Genomic DNA, 15,937 nt, shown 5'->3' with positions numbered 1-15,937 from the left:
GGGGAGGGTCAGAGGTCAGCAGTGGAGGAGTGTCTGAGATAGGACTGAACTGGGGTTTGTTTATTAAACTGCAGGACTGGGGGGTGGGGGTCAGAGGTCAGCAGTGGAAGATGTCTGAGATAGGACTGGAGGAACTCTGGGAACAGACTGACTGGCCTGCAGGACCCAGAGGGGAGGTCTGAGGTCAGCAGTGGAGAAGTGTCTGAGATAGGACTGGAGGAACTCTGGTGGAACTGTTGACTGACGCTGCAGGGGACACAGAGGGGAAAGTCAGGGGTCAGCAGTGGAGGAGTGTCTGAGATAGGACTGGTGGAGGAACTGTCAAGGAACAGACTGTACTGACGCTGCTGGACACAGTTTAGTGGGGTCAGAGGTGTGAGTGGAGGAGTGTCTGAGATAGGACTGGAGGAACTCTGGGAACAGACTGACTGACGCTGCAGGACACAGAACAGGGGGGTCAGAGGTCAGCAGTGGAGGAGTCATCTGAGATGGGACTGGAGCTCTGGGAAACTCCCGCTGCAGGACACAGGGGGGGGTCAGAGGTGCAGTGGAGGGTGTCTGAGATAGGACTGGAGGAACTCTGGGAACAGACTGACTGACGCTGCAGGACACAGAGGGGGGGGGTCAGAGGTCAGCAGTGGAGGAGTGTCTGAGATGGGACTGGAGGAACTCTGGGAACAGACTGACTGACGCTGCAGGACACAGAGGGGGGGTCAGAGGTCAGCAGTGGAGGAGTGTCTGAGATAGGACTGGAGGAACTCTGGGAACAGACTGACTGACGCTGCAGGACACAGAGGGGGAGGGGGGTCAGAGGTCAGCAGTGGAGGAGTGTCTGAGATAGGACTGGAGGAACTCTGGGAACAGACTGACTGACGCTGCAGGACACAGAGGGGGGTCAGAGGTCAGCAGTGGAGGAGTGTCTGAGATAGGACTGTAGGAACTCTGGGAACAGACTGACTGACGCTGCAGGACACAGAGGGAGGGGGGTCAGAGGTCAGCAGTGGAGGAGTGTCTGAGATAGGACTGGAGGAACTCTGGGAACAGACTTTTACTGACGCTGCAGGACACAGAGGGGGGTCAGAGGTCAGCAGTGGTCAATCTTCCAATGATCTGGAGGAACTCGTCACAATGCTGACTGACACCTGCAGGACACAGAGGGGGTTGACTCACTCCTCTTGCGTTCAGGAGCCATCTGAGATTGGACTGGAGGAACTCTGGGAACAGACTGACTGACATGCAGGACACAGAGGGGAGGGTCAGAGGTCAGCAGTGGAGGAGTGTTTGTATTTTCTGGACACGTCAGAGGAACTCTGAGACAGACTGACGCTGTGACAAAATATCTTGTTTAAAACAGGAACGTTTTCATCCAAAAATGATATAAGCGCCCCAGAGCATCGAGTTGAGCTTTCGTTAAAATAAAAAAGTTAAAAATAAATTCTATGCATTTTACAGAACGACACCTCGCCACTACCCTCTGTAACCCCTTTCCCCAAATCTGGGCCTTGTAGTCAGTTATACGTGCTGATTTTCAGACCTGGCTGGGAAACCTGAAACGGAACCACTGGCTCATCAGTGATATTAAAAATCAATCAACAACCAGGAGAAAATAACTGAATCTGACCAGCCTCTCCAGGATCCTCCTCCTTCAGCATTACAGAGGACATGTTGATGTCGTCAGTGAAGCTGGCGTCCCCCAGTCCCAGCCGGACAGAGGGAGGCGGGTACAGGCTGTTGGTCAGTCACTGTCATCCAGGTTCTGGAGCCCAGAGGAGACAGACGCAGTCAAAAACAGAAACATTCAGCGTGTGGGATCCAGGTTCTGGGCCAGAGGGAAGGCTAAGAAGGCAGTCAAAAACACAGAAACATTCAGCGTGTGGGATCAGGTTCTGGAGCCCAGAGGGAGACAGAGAGGTTCTACACAGTCAAAAACACAGAAACATTCAGCGTGTGGGATCCAGGTTCTGGAGCCCAGAGAGGGGAGACAGAGACGCAGTCAAAAACACAGAAACATTCAGTGTGTGGGATCAGGTTCTGGGCCCAGAGGGGAGACAGAGACGCAGTCAAAAACACAGAAACATTCAGCGTGTGGATCGGCATCAACGTACTTGATTAAAAGGTAGAGTCAGCGAAATGACGTTTTGCACGAGCAGCACCGCAGATATTGCGATGAGCAGATGCAACACTCCCTCTCACACAGTATCTGCACGGGGTTCCTTCACACTCTTACAACATAGGTAGCTACATGACCAAAACAGTGAAGAAGTTTAGCCTCACGCTCCAACGCTCTTTAGTTGTTGCCAGAAAATTGACCCACTATACTGTTTACTTTGTGCATCTACGTCATATCACTGATTCTACCTTTAATAAGTGTCAACAACTGATGAATGGTGATGCAGTGGTTTAATTGGCTATTCTATTGGCTAGGTTCTTCTGTCTCCGGATCCCCTCTTTGGAGAGAGAGACACACAACCACAGTGTCTGTCAGCAGACAAAAACACCCAGTCAAGACTGGTATCCATCTCCTCACCATGCTCATACTGCCCAGGGGAGGTCGTGGTGTATGGATGAAACGAGGAGTCCTGCGCCCTGTCGCCAAGATGGCCGACATCTGGGTTCCTAGCAGCACTCTTCGGCGTGACTGTAGGGAGAGGGAGGAGGAATCACCACTACAGCAATTACAATAGAGTACAATCTGTTACAACAGTATAGCCTCGTCTCCGGTCATTCTGGAGACACCAACTAGTGGATGGTGAGAGTCGGGTTAAAAAACTGGACATATGTCTTATTTTATCTAGATGTCTTTATCGTGGTGGACACCGGTTTTACCTTTAACCAAACAATGCTCTCATAGCAGAGCCAGCGGGCTGTGTTGGTATTGAAGAGGACAGACTCACAGGACTGTTTGACAGACACAGGACTGTTTGAAGAGGACAGACAGACTTACAGGACTGTTTGAAGGGACACACTTACAGGACTGTTTGAAGCAGGGCAGGGCAGGGAACGGGCAGGTGTGGTGGTACTACCTTGGTTGTCATCACGAGGAGAAAGGACTGGACAACAACGGTCAGGGAATATAACTGGCTAGTTACTGTTATCTAAAAGACACACCTTATGCAGTCATATAACAGCCCCATGAGACTTCTGTTAGCTAACTATTAGTCTGAGCAACGGTGTGTGTGACCAATGAGCATCAGTGGGTGGCGGCAGGGTAGCCTAGTGGTTAGAGCGTTGGACTAGTAACCAGAAGGTTGCAAGTTCAAATCCCCGAGCTGACAAGGTATAAATCTGTCGTTCTGCTGCCCTGAACAGGCAGTTAACCCACTGTTCATTGAAAATAAGAATTTGTTCTTAACTAACTTGACCTAGTTAAATAAAGGTAAAATGGTCTTAAATGTAAACATAGACATAGCACAAAGACAACAGGTAGGTGTGTTTACCCGTCAACGGCCCAATAAGGATACAGTTGAATCAGTAATGCTGGTCTTAAATGGTGTAACATAGACATAGCACAATCCACAAAGACAACAGGTAGGTGGGTTTACCACGGCAACGGCCCAATAAGGATACAGTTGAATTGAGCCTTCTTCTGAACTGAACTCTTTCGTCGTGCTGCTCTGGTCACTTCAGCATCCCGTACAACAGGCGATAGCAACTCATTCTGGTCCCTACACAGAGGAACCATGTCAGTTCAGCTACTGTAAAGCAGGGCTTTGCGTCATCCCCTACACAAGAGCCACGTGGCCCAATGCTCATTGACCAGAGATAGTTTGACGGTAAACAAAGTGCGCAGAAGTCATTTATTTTGTATTTTGGAGAAACAGCTTGCGCATACATAGACAAGTTGACCAGCGTTCTAGTACAAACTTTACTTAGGTATGTAACGACAGGATATTGAACCCTGGCAGTAGTGGTTCCTGGAGAAATGTTGCAAATCATTCCCCCAAACTGCCTTCCCCCACGAAAGGAAAGGTGACCTGTGTGAAAAATTCTATGAGAAAAAGTGACATACTCTGAATTATCTAAAATAAATTTATTTGAATAAATTAGGCTGTCAGCTGAGTAAGAAAAATCACAGGTTTTAATTGCTTTCTGCACTCTCAAATTCATTACTCGCAAATAATCCAGATATCATTCTGCCAGGTGGACATCAGATACTGTGTAGCTAGTTATAATTTAACTGAGAAAGTTTTTTTAGGAAAGCCTTTCCATCTTTCAGAAAACGGTTAGGCCTGTCAATAACATTGCTATATTTTCCCCTGTTCCTTAAAATGTCTTACCTTGCTTCAAAAGTAGCCTATAGCCAAAAATCATACAATAGAAACGTAGAGGCAATTATTTTAATTTCGTTGTCAAGCAACCAACGACTTTATCCAAGTCATGTTAGCAACTCATGATAGTGGTTTCATTTTTAGATCTTCTTTCTTCATTTCTATTGATATTTCCATATCTGTCCATGAAGACTCTGAACAACGTTTTCCTGCAAATTTCATTTTTTTGGGGGGGGGGATCCTCTATGGGGGAACTGAATGGAGATACATGGCGTTGAAGCCGCACAAGACCAGATGCTAAAATTACGCTAGCTACCTGTAATCCAGAAACAATATATCCCGTTAAACAAGTCACAAGTTACTGAACACTTCAAATGAAAATAAAACGCCAGCAAACGTGATTTACTATAAAGACCCACTAGTTAACTAGCTGGTGGTACAAACAAACTACTTGCTTAGACAGCTGCAAGACACGTTCAAACGACTAGCTTAACTAGCTAATATTGCTAACACATGTCCCATACCTGCCATTACAAATCTACAGACAGCGTACTTATATGTAGTACACTCACTAAATACTGTAACAATGTCACATATATCCCTGTAATTCATCTTTTATATCAGCATAAGAAGCGTTTTACCAGTTCATGACAGCAGGATATTAACTCCACAGTAAACTAATCCAGTCTGGTTGTTTCTACTTCTGGTTCCCGCTCGACAAGGAATTACAATCGAGCTCCAATACTGTTCATTAATACACCCCCGCCCATTAAATAGAGCCAATATCCCATTCTTTTGCGAATCAAAATTATTCTTAAAATCTAAATAAAGTAATTTTAAATTGGGCAAATCAGTGTTTACTAGTTATTAAATTATATTTGAGATTATAATCGATTACTTTGGACTGATGACCGTAAACAGCTAATGCCATAGAGATAGATAGATAATTCATGTTTTTATATCTGTGCCATTATATCATCTGTGAGCACACGGGGCAGCGCCATTGAGGCAATTTCTATATGAAGTAGTCCATTTTCTTATTCTCTATTGTCTGATGCCTCCTGATGACCCGATTGGGACATGACTCCAACAGAGTCATCAGGAGGGATCAGATAATAACGTTGGAAGTCTCACCCAGTTAACTACATTACAATGGTGCTGAAGCCCTTCAATGGAGCTACACATGCTATAACTGGTATTTGGACCATTTTACAGGCCTCTATTATTCTCTATGACTGCTGAGCGTCATCTATTCCACAGGCTGTAAAGAGTAGTCATGTTGCGCTCAATAACGGACCATTCCTACAGCGCCACCCTCGGGCAGCAACAGTTAAATGTCCGTATTCTTTCTTTTCTTTTACTCATGAAGTGGTTATTCTCTCAGCCTACACTTCTTTAAATAATCTCATTTACCAAGGCATTCTTTCTTGATATCGTGGCAATGTATTAAACATGAACTTGTAGCACGTGAAGTTATACAATAACATATGGCTATGTGTCCAAAATGTTGCACTTTGACAAAAATTTGTCTTAAAACAAAAGTATATATATTTTCATTTTCTTTCTCCCATGTGGTCATCAGCAGTCCCTTTCAGACAGAGAGTGCAAGGCCATATCAATGTTTCATCAAAGTCCATGTTATTTTCCTGCATGTTGAAGAACAGGAAGTGTATCTGTCCACAGAACTTCCTGGAGACCCAGAATAGCACCGTTGTGTGTTGTGTTGTTTATGTGATTCAGGCTTTTTCCAAGGATGCTGTGTGTTTCTGAGACAAACGTCAGACAGGCTGAGTGGTCACACCCTGCGAGACGCTGGAGAAGTCCATAGAATGAGTCCCAAATGGCACCCTATTTACATTTACATTACATTTAAGTATTCCCTATATAGTGAACTACTTTTAACCAGAGACCTATGGAAGCTGGTCAAAAGTAGTGCACTATATAGGGAATAGGGTGCCATTTTCATACACACCCATGGCGTTTCCAGCACAGAAAGGACAATACTCACAGTATAGAAGTAGTTCAATAACTGTTGAGGAACAATGGATGGACAGTTTAAAAACGGTTTATTTAAAAGGTATGTGTCTGGGAACGGACTCAAGGGAGAATATGTATCCCGATAACACATTGTGAGTGTTTATGTAGGCCGTTATTGTAAAAAAGAATTTGTTCTTAACTGACTTGTCTAGATAAATAAAGGCTATATACACTGCTCAAAAAAAATAAAGGGAACACTAAAATAACACATCCTAGATCTGAATGAATGAAATATTATTATTTATTTATTTTTCTTTACATAGTTGAATATGCTGACAACAAAATCACGCAAACATTATCAATGGAAATCAAATGTATCAACCCATGGAGGTCTGGAAAATGCCACCCCACACCATGACTGACCCGCCGCCAAACCGGTCATGCTGGAGGATGTTGCAGGCAGCAGAACGTTCTCCACGGCGTCTCCAGTGGCGATTTTGCCAATCCTGGTGTTCTCTGGCAAATGCCGAACATCCTGATGTACGGTGTTGGGCTGTAAGCGCAACCTCCACCTGTGGACGTCGGGCCCTCATGCCACCCTCATGGAGTCTGTTTCTGACCGTTTGAGCAGCGCTACACATGCACATATGTGGCCTGCTGGAGGTCATTTTGCAGGGCTCTGGCAGTGCTCCTCCTTTCAGCACAAAGGCGGAGGTAGCGGTCCTGCTGCTGGGTTGTTGCCCTCCTACGGCCTCCTCCACGTCTCCTGATGTACTGGCCTGTCTCCTGGTAGCGCCTCCATGCTCTGGACACTACGCTGACAGACACATGCAAACCTTCTTGCCACAGCTCTGCATTGATGTGCCATCCTGGATGAGCTGCACTACCTGAGCCACTTGTGTGGGTTGTAGACTCCGTCTCATGCTACTACTAGAGTGAAAGCACCGCCAGCATTCAAAAGTGACCAAAACATCAGCCAGGAAGCATAGGAACTGAGAAGTGGTCTATATCACCACCTGCAGAACCACTCCTTTATTGGGGGTGTCTTGCTAATTGCCTATAATTTCCACCTGTTGTCTATTCCATTTGCACAACAGCGTGTGAAATTTATTGTCAATCAGTGTTGCTTCCTAAGTGGTTGATTTCACAGAAGTGTGATTGACTTGGAGTTACATTGTGTTGTTTAAGTGTTCCCTTTATTTTTTTGAGCAGTGTGTGTGTGTGTGTGTATATATATGTGTGTGTGTGTGTGTGTTTGTCTGATAAAAGACCACTCCCTCTCCTAAGGGACCAGACTGCTATTTGCTCATTGCATGTTACAGTCTGCTATGAACCTCCATGGAGTGAACTCACTCTGGGCAAGTCACTTCAGGCCAGCCACGTTCCTCATCATTTTAACTTATAGTTTGCTTCCTTGGCCCGACTTACTTTATTCCCACCCTCAAGGAGTCCAATCATTGGCCTGAATGACTCCATTTCTCTGACCTGACAGCTGCTTCCACCTATCCCTGACAGGCATATCAGTTGCACTAAGCTTAGCTGTAGATTCTGCAGCAGATGCCCAGAGCAGCTGATGAGTTCATTTGCTACTGTCTTATTGTATGTACACTAGAGAGATAGAGATTACACTAGACATGTCCCCCCAGTCTCCAGACATCCCTAAAGACCCATCCCGCTGAATAGCAGCCCTATAGGAAGTCATGCGATGACAGGACTAGAGGGCCTCAGATCCTCAAATCAACATGTCATCCACGGGATTAAAGAAGAAATTGAATTAATTATCAGCAAGCATATTTTCAATAGATCATGTGCTCTGTGATTCTATACACAAAGAGATGTAGGATATGTAATTGTATGGAGTCTAACTGTTCGGCAAGCAGCTCTGCTCTAGCCACTGTCTGATAATGACTTTTTTTATTTTTTATTTTATTTTTATTTTTTTTATATCCCATGACAGAGAGATATGGAGAAGCGCCATGGACTGAGCCACACAGGACCTCTACTTTTTCCCTGACAGAAGAGATACGAGAGAAAGTGAGTGAGGGAGAGAGAGATTGTGATAGAGCACGAGAGAAAGAGAGTGGGAGAGAGAGTGGGAGGGAGAGACGGTGAGAGAATGTGTGAGAGAGAATGACAGTGAGAGAGAATGGGTGACAGAGTGAGGGAGAGACAGTGAGAGAGAGAATGGGTGAGAGTGAGGGAGAGACAGTGAGAGAAAGAGAATGGGTGAGAGAGTGAGGGAGAGACAGAGAAAGTAGGCAAGAGAGGTACATGAAACAGAATATCTGCCAATGGTGTGATAGATGACTTCTATATGAACCCTAGTCTGGACAGCTCTGCTGTGATCTTGTATTCAACAAGACATCTGACTTCCTGCAGTATGGTACCATAGTGTGACTGGTGCTGCTGCCTAACTGTGCTGTCTTTCAACTGCTTACTGCGAGATTTACATTACAGAGCAGGAACATTTCTGAAACTTTCCTTCGCGTCTTGGTTCTATTCATGTATGTCTGTGTATCTGACTATCTCACCCTCCTCTACCTCAAAGCTACAGAGGGATACAGAGGAAAGCAGTACCACTACAGCAGGGTGTCCAACTCATTCCATGGAGGGCCTCGTGTCTGCTGGTTTGGGGTTTCCTTTCAATTATGACCTCGACAACCAGGTACCACTACAGCAGGGTGTCCAACTCATTCCATGGAGGGCCTAGCGTCTGCTGGTTTGGGGTTTCCTTTCAATTATGACCTCGGCAACCAGGTACCACTACAGCAGGGTGTCCAACTCATTCCATGGAGGGCCTAGCGTCTGCTGGTTTGGGGTTTCCTTTTCAATTATGACCTAGACAACAGGTGAGAGTTCCTTACTAAAACCTAGACAACCAGGTCAGAGTTCCTTACTAAGACCTAGACAACCAGGTCAGAGTTCCTTACTAAAACCTAGACAACCAGGTTTGAGAGTTCCTTACTAAGACCTAGACAACCAGGTGAGGGTTCCTTACTAAGACCTAGACAACCAGGTGAGAGTTCCTTACTAAGACCTAGACAACCAGGTGAGAGTTCCTTATTAGGACCTAGACAACTAGGTGAGAGTTCCTTACTAAACCTAGACAACCAGGTGAGAGTTCCTCACTAACATCTAGACAACTAGGTGAGAGTTCCTTACTAGGACCTAGACAACTAGGTGAGAGTTCCTTACTAGGACCTAGACAACCAGGTGAGAGTTCCGAACTAATCAGTGACCTTCATTTGTCAATCAAGTAGGAGCAAAAATCCACAGACACTCTGCCCTCCGTGGAATGAGTTTGACACAGAGATGGGGAGGTGGTTAAACCACAGAGATATAAATCAATCTGTATGGCTAAACTACCAGAGAAACCACAGAGATAAAACCATCCTTATAAACCAAGGTGAGAGTTCTGTATGGCTAAACCACAGAGATAAAACCATCTGTATGTCAATCAAGTAGCTAAACCACAGAGATAAAACCATCTGTATGGCTAAACCACAGAGATAAAACCATCTGTATGGCTAAACCACAGAGATAAAACCATCTGTATGGCTAAACCACAGAGATAAAACCATCTGTATGGCTAAACCACAGAGATAAAACCATCTGTATGGCTAAACCACAGAGATAAAACCATCTGTATGGCTAAACCACAGAGATAAAACCATCTGTATGGCTAAACCACAGAGATAAAACCATCTGTATGGCTAAACCACAGAGATAAAACCATCTGTATGGCTAAACCACAGAGATAAATCAATCTGTATGGCTAAACCACAGAGATAAAACCATCTGTATGGCTAAACCACAGAGATAAACCATCTGTATGGCTAAACCACAGAGATAAAACCATCTGTATGGCTAAACCACAGAGATAAAACCATCTGTATGGCTAAACACAGAGATAAACCACAGAAACCACAGATAAAACAATCTGTATGGCTAAAACAACAACAACAACAACAACAACAACACGGAACATTCCGGCGGCGGGCCGGTGTCATGGCAACGCCCTTGCATGGCAATCCAATTTATTGAACTACAGATGCTGGGTTATACAAAATACACCACTTCAATTAAGGCTTTTTTAGTTTACATTTGGCCACGCCCCTCTGTTTTCCCTCCCCAGCCCCTCCCCTTAATAGGCAGATGACGTTGCATTTCCAATACTGTGGCTCTGTGAGGGGACATGGTACACATGGTCTGTCCACCAGGACTGATGCTGTTGGTTATCATCACAGCAACACAAAGCGACAAAGGCATTCTCTTACAAGAGGTCAACAGAGGTCACGCAACTCACAACAAACGTGCAACTTTAAACCCCCTCCGCCCTCCCCTCCCTCCATCTCAAATGGCAACCTAAGCCCATAGGGCTATAGTCAAAAGTAGTGCCCTATGTAGGAATAGGGTGCCATTAGGATGTACCCCCCGTCTCATCCAAGTTCTGCCTGTTCCTCCTCCTCCATCATCATCATCATCGTCATCATCATCTCTACATTGCTGTGGTTCTTATTGTATTTCAGTCTTATTCCCTGCTGCTTCAAACACATTAATCCCCCCCCCCCACATTCACTATAGAACAGAATAACAACCCCACACGGTTACTCTTCATCACTATCATCATCATCATCAGACAGACTGACAGGAAGCAGGTCAAACCAAGTATTACACAGGTGAAATAGTCACTAACAGGCAAGTTTCTTTACTGACAGGATCCAATATTTGGTTTTCATGTCCTCAGCTGACAACAGACGCATTAGCAAGCAAAGGGACAGGGGAGGGGCTGGGGGAGAAGGGGAGGGGCTGGGAGAGAGGGGGGGGCTGGGAGAGAAGGGGGGGGGCTGGGGGAGATGGGGAGGGGCTGGGGAGAGGGGAGGGGCTGTGAGAGAGGGGGGGGCTGTGGAGAGAGGGGGGCTGTGAGAGAGGGGGGGGGCTGGGAGAGAGGGGGGGCTGTGAGAGGGGGGGGGGGCTGGGGGAGATGGGGAGGGGCTGGGGGAGAGGGGAGGGGCTGTGAGAGATGGGGAGGGGCTGGGGGAGAGGGGGAGGGGCTGGGAGAGGGGGAGGGGCTGGGAGAGATGGGGAGGGGCTGGGGGAGAGGGGGGGGCTGTGGGGAGAGGGGAGGGGCTGGGAGAGATGGGGGAGGGGCTGGGGGAGAGGGGGGGCTGGGAGAGATGGGGAGGGGCTGTGAGAGATGGGGGGAGGGGGGCTGGGGAGAGGGGGCTGGGGGAGAGGGGGAGGGGCTGGGAGAGATGGGGAGGGGCTGGGGGAGAGGGGGCTGGGGGAGAGGGGGAGGGGCTGGGAGAGATGGGGAGGGGCTGGGGGAGAGGGGGAGGGGCTGGGGGAGGGCTAGGGGAGAGGAGTGAGATAGGGGAAAGAGGCTAGGGGACAGGGGGAGATAGGGAAAGAGGCTAGGGGACAGGGGGAGGGAGGGAAAGAGGCTAGGGGACAGGGGGAGATAGGGAAGAGGCTAGGGGGACAGAGGGAGGGAGGGAAAGAGGCTAGGGGACAGGGGGAGATAGGGAAAGAGGCTAGGGGACAGAGGGAGGGAGGGAAAGAGGCTAGGGGACAGAGGGAGATAGGGAAAGAGGCTAGGGGACAGGGGGAGATAGGGGCTGTGGGATGGAGAAGGGGAGAGAGGCTGTTTTAGAAAAGGAGGGAGTACAGTGAGAATCTACAGTAGCGTTTCCCAAACTCGGTCCTGGGCCCCCCCCCCGGGTGCATGTTTTGGTTCTTGCCCTAGCACTACACACATTACTCAAATAATCTTCAAGCTTGATTATTTGAATCAGCTGTGCAGTGCCAAAAGGTGTCCCCCTTGGGGTCCCCAGGACCCAGTTTGGGAAACACTGCTCTACAACAACAGAAGTGTGGAGAATGACATCACCAATGACATTATTTTATTTTATTTTTTTCGTATTAAAAACCCTCATTTAAAAAAAAAAAATCTATACTTCCTGTTGTAGATCGCAGATTCCATGAGAGGGGATTGGTTAACTGGACAAACCAACCAATGAGAGACGGCCTTGGAAGGATAAAGTTAAAAAAACAAAAAAACATGATGAGGATCGCCCAGTCACGTCGGCCATTGGTGTCTCAGAAGTTTGGTCGCTTGTTAAAATGTCCAGTCCCTCTTTGACCACAACCCCAATTGAAAAACCCCACTGTACAAACATCTTTGTAAACAACACAAGGGCTGCCTCCAAAATTGCACCCTAATTCCTTATATAGTGTACTACTTTTGACCAGGGCCCATAGGGAAACCAATAGAAAAACCAATAGGGGAAACCAATAGGAAACCAATAGGGAAACCAACAGGGAAACCAATAGGGGAAACCCACAGGAAACCCATAGGGAAACCAATAGGGAAACAAATAGGGACACCCACAGGGAAACCAATAGGAAAACACAGGGGAAACCAATAGGGAAACCCATAGGGAAACCAATAGGGAAACCAATAGGGAAACCCATAGGGAAACCCATAGGCAAACCAATAGGAAAACCAATAGGGAAACCCATAGGGAAACAAATAGGGAAACCAATAGGGAAACCAATAGGGAAACCAATAGGGAAACCAATAGGGAAACCAATAGGGAAACCAACAGGGAAACCAATAGGGAAACCAATAGGGAAACCAATAGGGAAACCCATAGGGAAACCAATAGGGAAACCAATAGGGAAACCCATAGGGAAACAAATAGGGAAACCAATAGGGAAACCAGTAGGGAAACCAATAGGGAAACCAATAGGGAAACCAATAGGGAAACCAGTAGGGAAACCAATAGGGAAACCAATAGGGAAACCAATAGGGAAACCAATAGGGAAACCAATAGGGAAACCAATAGGGAAACCAATAGGAAACCAATAGGGAAACCAATAGGCAAACCAATAGGGAAACCAATAGGGAAACCAATAGGGAAACCCATAGGGAAACCAATAGGGAAACCAATAGGGAAACCAATAGGGAAACCCATAGGGAAACCAATAGGAAACCAATAGGGAAACCCATAGGGAAACCCAAGGAAACCAATAGGGAAACCAATAGGGAAACCAATAGGGAAACCAATAGGGAAACCAATAGGGAAACCAATAGGGAAACCAATAGGGAAACCAATAGGGAAACCCATAGGGAAACCAATAGGGACACCAATAGGGAAACCAATAGGGAAACCAATAGGGAAACCAATAGGGAAACCAATAGGGAAACCAATAGGGACACCAATAGGGAAACCAATAGGGAAACCAATAGGGAAACCAATAGGGAAACCAATAGGGAAACCAATAGGGAAACCAATAGGGAAACCAATAGGCTCTGGTCAAATATAATACACTTGGGTGCCATTTCAGACACAAGAAAACCCAGGCAAGACATAGAAGGATGATTGGATCGTAGTTGGATTCTCCAGAAAGAAAGAAAACCCTATTTGAAGGCAACATCATCAGGCTAAAAGACAATATGATAGTTACTGAAAAAAACATTATACTTTTTCTCTCCTCTTTTTACACATATAATCATCACTGTTGTAGCCACAGGTTTACTCCTCAAATAAAACGCAGATCAACAGCTGTCGCAGTATAGCATCTCTCAGTAGAGACAAAACTAGTCTTTTTTTTTTTTAAAGACAGAAAAAGACAGAGAAATGATGTTGAATGATCGAAGGAAAATAAAAATAAAAAGTTAGAAAATAAACCCCAGGAGCAAGTTATCTGTATGAACTGAACTATATAGGTGCCTCTTTGGGACTTTGTCTTTTTCTCTCTGGCTAATATAGAGGTGCTTATAAATACCGCATCACCGTGGCAACGTGCACATTCTGGTTAGACATCCGTTTCTACGGCTACTGTCTCCATTAGCAATAACACTGTGTGTAGGGATCGGGATTTTATTTTGGTTCATATTGACTGATTTACCTCACTTAATTTTTCCATTTCAGTTTGATACAGTTAGAATATCTATATTTCTAAGTAGAAATCTTGTTCTCGTGACACTGGAGAATGATAATGGTTAATCTGTGTGTAAAAACTGATGTATTGTAGCTTTGAATCCATTGGTCGGTTTGTTGGTTGGTTGTTGATGTTAAAGGGGCGTCACCACACAGGAAAGTCCATTCCATGTTAGGTTTTAGTAACGTCGGAATGCTGGCACTGCTGAGAGAGACAGCAGCAAATCAGACCTGAGAGAGAGAGATGGGTAGAGAGAGAGGTGGGTAGAGAGAGAGATGGGTAGAGAGAGAGGTGGGTAAAGAGAGAGAGAGAGAGAGATGGGTAGAGAGAGAAGGTGGGTATAGAGAGAGCGAGAGAGAGAGAGAGGTGGGTAGAGAGAGAGAGGGGTAGAGAGAGACAAGGTGGGTAGAGAGTGAGAGAGAGGTGGGTAGAGAGAGAGAAGGTGGGTAGAGAGAGAGAGCGAGAGAGGTGGGTAGAGAGAGAGGTGGGTAGAGAGAGTGAGGTGGGTAGAGAGAGAGAGAGAGAGAGAGAGAGAGAGAGAGAGGGTGGAGAGAGAAGGTGGGTAGAGAGAGAAGGTGGGTAGAGAGAGAGAGGTGGGTAGAGAGGGAGAGGTGGGTAGAGAGGTGGGTAGAGAGAGAGGGTGAGAGAGAAGGTGGGTAGAGAGAGAGAGAGAGAGAGAGGAGAAGGTGGGTAGAGAGAGAGAGGGTAGAGAGAGAAGGTGGGTAGAGAGAGGTGGGTAGAGGGAGAGAGAGGGAGAGATAGGTGGGTAGAGAGAGAGGAGAGAGATAGAGAGAGAGGAGGAGGTGGGTAGAGGAGAAGAGAGAAGAAAGTGGGATAGAGAGAGAGAGAAAGTGGGTAGAGAGGTGAGAAAGAGTGAGTGAAAGAGAAGAGAGAGGAGAAAGAGAGAGAGAGAGGGAGAGGTGGATGGAGAGAGTGAGAGGAGAGAGAGAAAAGAGAGAGAGAGAAGAGAGAGAGGAGAGAGAGAAAGAGGAGATAGAGAGAGAATAAGGAGAGAAGAGAGAGAGAAGAGAGAGAGAGGAGAGAGGAGGAGAGAGAGAGAGAAGAGAGAGGGAGAGAGAGAGAGAGAGAAGAGAGAGAGAGAAGAGGAGAGGGAGAGAGAGAGAGACAGAGAGAGAGAGAGAGAGGAGAGAGAGTAGAGAGAGAGAGAAGGTGGGAGAGAGAGAGAGAGAGAGAGAAGGGAGAGAGAGAGAGAGAGAGAGAGAGAGAGGAGAGAGAGAGAGAGAGATGAGACATTGTCTCTTCATTGAGAAGAGAGAGAAGTTCTTACTCAATATGGTCCTCAGGTTTAAGACAAGGAAGCCACAGCCAGAGGCCTGTCTTTTCAATGAGGAGGGAGAGACTCCTACAAGTGGTTCTCACCTGGCTCAGTGCGACAGAGCAGCTGTGCATTAGAGGAGAGACAGTTGAGACTTTTGCGTGTCTTCCCAGGTACTGATTTTCCTCTTCATTTGAGAGGGGTCAGAAGAGTTCTGAAACAAGAGAGACACAACAATAGTTAGATAAAGAGCCATGGGAGGAGTTAAGAAACAGTGGCTAGCCATGGGTATGAGAACAGTTTAAGAGAGAGTGGAAAGTGGCCATGGGATGGTGTTAAGAGCCACAGTGGAAACTCTAGCCATGGGTGTTAAGAAACAGTGGCAGGGTTATGTTAGAAACAGAGCCAGCTGGCTAGCATTGTTAGAGGAGCCATGACAGTTAACTGCAACAGTGTCTAGCCATGGGTA

General features: G+C 46.4%; 2 long non-coding RNA genes across 2 annotated transcripts; both read right to left on the bottom strand.

Moving 5' to 3' along the window:
- Positions 1 to 2,987: 2,987 nt before the first annotated feature.
- LOC135534338 (uncharacterized) lies at positions 2,988 to 5,015 on the bottom strand. The gene is made up of 3 exons (XR_010454667.1): positions 4,910 to 5,015; positions 3,568 to 3,665; positions 2,988 to 3,050 (listed from the first exon to the last, which is right to left on the bottom strand). It is a non-coding gene; the product is annotated as an uncharacterized LOC135534338 (long non-coding RNA).
- Positions 5,016 to 12,131: 7,116 nt separating this feature from the next.
- On the bottom strand, positions 12,132 to 15,613 carry LOC135534339 (uncharacterized). Its single transcript, XR_010454668.1, has 2 exons — positions 15,573 to 15,613; positions 12,132 to 14,422 (listed from the first exon to the last, which is right to left on the bottom strand). It is a non-coding gene; the product is annotated as an uncharacterized LOC135534339 (long non-coding RNA).
- Between the last annotated feature and the right edge of the window lie 324 nt (positions 15,614 to 15,937).

The sequence above is a fragment of the Oncorhynchus masou genome, unplaced genomic scaffold (genome assembly GCF_036934945.1).
Source record: "Oncorhynchus masou masou isolate Uvic2021 unplaced genomic scaffold, UVic_Omas_1.1 unplaced_scaffold_3269, whole genome shotgun sequence".
NCBI classification, from domain to species: domain Eukaryota; kingdom Metazoa; phylum Chordata; class Actinopteri; order Salmoniformes; family Salmonidae; genus Oncorhynchus; species Oncorhynchus masou.
The sequence above is the reverse complement of the archived record's forward strand: the minus strand, read 5'-3'. Positions and strand labels throughout refer to the sequence as shown.